We start from the raw sequence: 6000 nt of genomic DNA, 5'->3' as shown, positions 1-6000 counted from the left end.
GCAAAACAGGTCCGTTTGCCCATCGCGGGCGGGAGCAATCCGACCTGCGACCTGCTTCCTCGAGGGCGCCACCGCCGGCCCAGATCATGAGTTTTATCATACAACCTGTGACTCAGTCACCAAAAAAGGTCTACTTTGGATGAGTCATTTGTTGTCAAAGTGGTGACACGGTGACTCTGTGGAGTCTACACATTCTTCTTGTGTCTACGTGGGTTTCCACCAGGTGCTCCGGTTTCCTCCCACAGTCCAAAGATATGCGGGTTAGGTGGATTGGCCATGCTAAATAGCCTGTTACTGTCCAGGGTTGTGCAGGTTAGGTAAGGTGGGGTTACGGGGATAGGGCAGGAGCCTGGATATGGCTCTTTCATAGGGTCAGTGCAGCATTGATGGGCAGAAAGGCCTCCTTCTGCTCTGTAGGGATTCAATTCAATGGGAAGTGTTTTCATTATATTAAATAATGTTGATTTAAGGTTTTGAGATCCCATATGGGCTAGGGAGGGAACAATGTTGTGTCCTGGGCCAGTGGCTGTACTCTCTTTCACAAAGCTCAATGTTCACAGGCCATGCTCAGACCCTTCCTGACAGTGTGGGAGGGGATGGAGAATCAGTACCGTTCCACCCTCCCGGGCCAAACTTCACAGAGTTACCATGAACTGCTGTCCTCTCTGCGAGGTTGGCCCGGCAAGTCCAGCCCACAGTTTCAGAGCTGGGCGTGGCCACACTGTCAGTCTGGCGCTCAGTCGGGCTGTGTGAAGGAGGGAGTTCGCCTCGGGAGTCTCGGTCCAAAGAGGTCCAAATTGTTGCTGTTGAGTACTGTATATAAGTAAGTTTAATCGGAAATGAATTATTGTTGAATGTCAATGCTTCCAGTGTGCAATCAGTGATTTAAGGGAAGAGAAAGTGAAACTGTACAATTGTTAAGTCGGGAATTTTGAGGGAATTAAAAAGAGCTCCATCGAGCAAATGGAAAATACCCCTGAAAGAGAAATGTTGGGAAAGTTCCGCTGCTGAACCTCTTCCATCAAGGAAGACATCGACAGTAAGTCAAGTTTACTCATGTACGGCAGTAGTTTCCGATCTGTCCCTTGCTCCTGTTTTTTATTGGCGTTGGTAGTTGCCAGAAGACGGCGCTGAAAGTCAACAGGTCTGGTTTCAAAGTCTCCCGCCGTGGGTTAACTGGGAAGGTGTATGCCGGCTGACATTGCCAATGTGCCCCGGTCTGAATGGGGTAAATGAGACTCTTCAGCCTGTCCAGCAGCTCAGCTAGGCTGGCCGACACGGTGGCACAGTGGGCAGCACTGCTGCCTCACAACTCCTGGGTCCTGGGTTCAATTCTGGCCTCGGGTGATTATCTGTGTGGAGTTTGCATTTTCTCCCCGTGTCTGCGTGGGTTTCCTCCGGGTGCTCCGGTTTCTTCCCACAGTCCAAAGATGTGCAGGTTAGGTGGATTGGCCAGGCTAAATTGCCCCTTAGTGTCCAAAAGGTTAGGTAGGGTTACTGGGTTATGGGGATAGGGTGGAGGGAGGTGCAGATTCGATGGACTGAATGGCTTCCTTCTGCACTGTAAATTCAATGAGGAGCAACTCCAAAATCAAACCTGCGTCCTTTCCGCTGCCCTGCTCAATGTACATATTGCACCAAAGGAGTATTAGCTGCTTTGGACCAGGCTGTACACAAATGCCACCTACTTGAGTGCAGTGTTTGACTTAACCTTCACAAAACACGGTCTTCCAGCAATCAGACAAACTGAAAACATTATGGTTGCATGCCAGATCCAAATGCTGGACCATGTTATTGAATGACGGAGATCTCAAGAATGTGTGCATTACCTGGTCCCTTAGAGATGCTGAATACTGGTCTGACCATCGGTTTGTAGGGAGTATAGTGTCTTTGGAGATAAAATTTAAGTTGTTTCAGCACAGAGTCGTCACAAAGAAATTTGATGAACTGGAGCACAAACTAGGCAAGAATTGCTGATGCCGTGGAGGCAATATTGCATTGCCGTTGAACATTCGTGGAAAATGTAAGAGCATGGCATTTGAGGTTCTAGGATTCGTTAACCAGAAGCACCGAAACTGGTTAGACAGCAAAGACCAAGACAAAGGCCAGCTTCTGGACAAAATGCCCAATGCTCACAGGCCTTACATATCTGGCAAGAAATCACCAGCAAGGAATGCCAGATACCATCACGCAAAACACATTATGCTGGCCAAACTAAGATGAAGAATCGATCCTGGGGGAATGAGGCTGATAAGCTTCAAACAGCGGCTGTTAAAAACACCCTGAAGATTCTACATGGAGGTCCTGATATACCTTCAATTCACCAAGAGGCTTTGAGAGCGAGTTGTTGCTAATTGTGTTTCTCTTTATTTGGTTCTGAATATGGTGGCCAATATGGTCGCCTTCTTTAGTTCTAATTACGTTTTGCTCTAGAGTCGCCACAAGATTCAAACCGAATACTGATCAAAGACTCGATACACCAGTTAGTTAGTTCAAAGTCAAATGCTTATTTATTTACACACACAGTTAAATATAATCTGGCACGCAACTCTACAGACTAAACTATCACTACTGCTTAAGCCGATACTTAGCTTCGGGCACCCACTCAGTCAGAGGAACAATGGCCGTTGTTCGGTTCTGAGACTGCTGGGGTGGAACTGGTACGGGATAACAGCTAGGAGCGTCTGTCTGGTAGCGTGCGTTGACCTTGGACTTACTTGTTCTGGTGCAGCTTTTGGGCAGGTCTCTCCTCGGTGAAAGCCAGAGCCAAGAGAGCGACTCTCTCTTGGAGGATCCTTCTTATACCCAAAAGGGGCTTCGCTTTTGGGCGGACCTTGAACTTGGCCCCAATTAATTGGGCCATTTCTCAATCATTCCTATCGATTTCCTCCAATAAAGGGATGGGTGCCCTGATGGCTGGGCGTGTCCTAGGTGGCCGTTGGCCTGCTTTTTCTGGTCTCCTCTGGCGCCGGGGTGTCTGCCTTAGTATCGTTTACTTAAATGTTACTCTTTTGTTCCCGGAGATGGGCCATTAGTATGGTAATGGGTTTGCAGTTTTGGTCTTGTCTGGGAGCTGCGGCTCTAATCAACAGACAAACCCTGAACCTGCTTGTTTTCTCAGTATTGTCCATTTTCCCTGCAATCTTTGCAAAGTGTCCATTTTGTAATCGGGAAGTGGCTTCCCAGATGGCTACAGAGTGAACATGAGGTTTTATTAGTCGTGAACTTGCCTACCAGAGACGGTTGTGTAGATGAGTGCGACCCGCAGGTGGCCAGGTTATATATGGCCCCAGTGAGGGCGGAGCCAGAGGCAGAGCCCACCGGGGTTACAGTACAGTACCTGGAAGCAGCTCGTATCACCACTTCCAGGTCAAAGGTTACATTAGGTGGATACAATGGTTACAGTGTCATGCATTATGGTGAATACATTCACCACATTCACCCCCTGTTTAAAAAATCAAGTCCAGCGGGGGTGACGTGGGGTCATTACATCTTCAGTCTCTCTGGAGGCCGGATCGTTCTCTTCGACCTCCTCAGCTCTGACGGTGCGGCGGGCACGGTTGTTGCAGGAGGTGACTCCAGGGGCGTTGTGTCTGGAGCTGGAGCCTTAGTCCGGCGAGTCGGAGAGGGTTGGGGTGTGGGGGTATACAGGGGGGTGGTGGGCGGCGGCAGTGTTGGCGTGGGACAGTACAGGAGGCCCAGGGGGGCTTACGGGGCGCTGGGGGTGGGGGCGGGTAGCGGGGGGGGCGCGTTGGCAGGGGCACCAGCTGATGCCAGGTCACGAAGGGAGACCGTATCTTGCTGTCTGTCCTGGCGCGCGATGTAGGCATTCTGGGGGTTGGCGTGGAGCAGCTGGACCCTCTCGACCAGCAGGTCGGTCTTATGGCTCCTCATGTGCCTCCGGAGAAGGACAGATCCCAGAGTTGACAGCCAAGGTGGAAGCGAAACCCTGGAGATGGACTTCCTGGGAAAAATAAACAAACGATTGTGAGGGGTCTCGTTCGTGGCAGTGCAGAGGAGTGATCTGATAGAGTGGAGGGGGTCGGGGAGGACCTCCTGCCAGCGGGGGTTTGGGCGACTTCTAGACCTGAGGGTCAGAAGGACGGCCTTCCATACTGTTGCGTTCTCCCTCTCCACCTGCCCGTTTCCCTGCGGGTTATAGCTCGTAGTCCTGCTCGAGGCGATGCCTTTGCTGAGCTGATACTGGCGTAGCTCATCGCTCATGAACGATGTACTTTTCTACCTGGAAGGGGACGGACTCATCCACCGCGTGCATTGCGGCCTTGGTGATGTCGGCCTTGATGCAGCTGAAGCTTGATGCATCCGTCAGGGGGAAACTGGTGGTTTGAATAAGTGTGCGGGCTTTGTCCGCGTAGTTGGGGACCCACTGGGCGTAGTAGGAGAACAGCCCCAGGCATCGTTTTAGGGGCTTAAGGCTGTGGGGAGGGGGGAGTTCTGTGAGGGGGCGCATACGGTCGGGGTCGAGCCCTAGGACTCCGTTCTCCACGACGTAGCCGAGGATGGCCAGTCGGGTAGTACGGAAGACACACTTTTCTTTGTTGTATGTAAGATTGAAGGATTGGGCGGCCTGGAGGAAACTCTGAAGGTTGACGTCATGGTCCTGCTGATCATGGCCGCAGATGGTCACGTTGTCCAGGTACGGGTATGTCGACGGCAAACCGTACTGGTCCACCATTCGGTCCATCATTCTCTGAAAGACCGAGACCCCATTAGTGATGCCGAAGGGAACTCTGAGGAACTGGAAGAGTCGGCCAGCTGCTTCAAAGGCAGTGTAGTGGCACTCTTCCGAGCGGATTGGGAGCTGGTGGTAGGCCGACCTCAGATCGACCGTGGAGAACACACGGTACTGCGTGATCTGGTTGACCATCTCCGCTATACGGGGGAGGGGGTACGCATCCAGTTGCGTGAACCGGTTAATTGTCTGGCTGTAGTCCACCACCATCCGGTTATTTTCCCCGGTCCAGACGACAACCACTTGAGCTCTCCAGGGGCTGTTGCTGGCCTCTATGATCCCTTCACTCAACAGTCGTTGGCCCTCCGACTTGATAAATACCATGTCTAGCGATCTGTACCGCCTGCTCCTGGTGGCGATGGGCTTACAGTCAGGAGTGGGATTCGCAAAGAGTGAAGGGGGAGACCTTGAGGGTCGCGAGGCTGCATACTGTGAGGGGGGGGGGGCAAGGGTCCGCCGAACTGTAGGGTCAGGCTTCAGTGATTATACTGAAAATCCAATCCGAGCAGTATGGGGGCGCAGAGGTGGGGGAGGACGTAGAGCTTAAAGCGGGTATACTCCGTGCCCTGCATCGCGAGATTGGCGATACAGTACCCCCGGATCTGGACCGAATGAGACCCGGAGGCAAGGGAGATTGTTGGTGAGGCGGGGTAGGTGTGGAGGGAGCAGCGCCGTACCATGTCGGGGTGGACAAAGCTCTCCATGCTCCCGGAGTCGAAGAGGCAGGGGGTCTTGTGCCCGTTGACCCGGACGACCATCATGGAGTTCTTTAGCGATTTCGGTTGCGAGTGGTCGAGGGTCACCGCGCCCAGCTGCGGGTATCCTGCGTGGTTGGTGGAGTCACAAGATGGCGGCCCCCATGTGTCGCACGAGTCGGACGGGATCAAAGATGGTGACCAAGATGGCCGCCCCCATCGGTCGCACGTGTCGGCCGATGCCGGGGCCGGCGGCCAAGATGGCGGCCCCCACGATTCGCACGATGCCGATGACGCATCTGGAGGCGGCGTTCCGGGCAGGCACACAGCCATATTGCGGGGTCTGTGGGGCTGCGAGTCCATAGGTCGGGCCTGGTGCTTTTTTTCAATTTCTGGGCCTTTGGTCGGCCCAGACAGACTCTCGCGTAGTGCCCCTTTTTCCCGCAGTCGCTGCACGTTGCTGTGCGGGCTGGGCAACGCTGCCGGGGGTGTTGGCCCTGGCCGCAGAAGTAGCATTGCGGTTCTCTGGGCTGGGCTGGCAGACCCGCGTCG

The 6000-nt window shown here is 53.4% G+C and overlaps 1 protein-coding gene across 2 annotated transcripts in view; it reads left to right on the top strand.

The window, feature by feature from the left end:
* Positions 1-736: 736 nt before the first annotated feature.
* Positions 737-6000, top strand: part of LOC140395811 (caspase-8-like) — a 95138-nt gene continuing 89874 nt past the window's right edge. For both annotated transcript variants that reach the window (XM_072483937.1, XM_072483936.1), the window contains exon 1: positions 737-823. The gene's annotated coding sequence lies outside the window, so the exon portion shown is untranslated. The remainder of the gene's footprint in view (positions 824-6000) is intronic.

This window comes from Scyliorhinus torazame, chromosome 2, assembly GCF_047496885.1.
Source record: "Scyliorhinus torazame isolate Kashiwa2021f chromosome 2, sScyTor2.1, whole genome shotgun sequence".
Taxonomy (NCBI): domain Eukaryota; kingdom Metazoa; phylum Chordata; class Chondrichthyes; order Carcharhiniformes; family Scyliorhinidae; genus Scyliorhinus; species Scyliorhinus torazame.
Note: the sequence above shows the minus strand (reverse complement) of the source record. Positions and strands in the feature narration are given on the sequence as shown.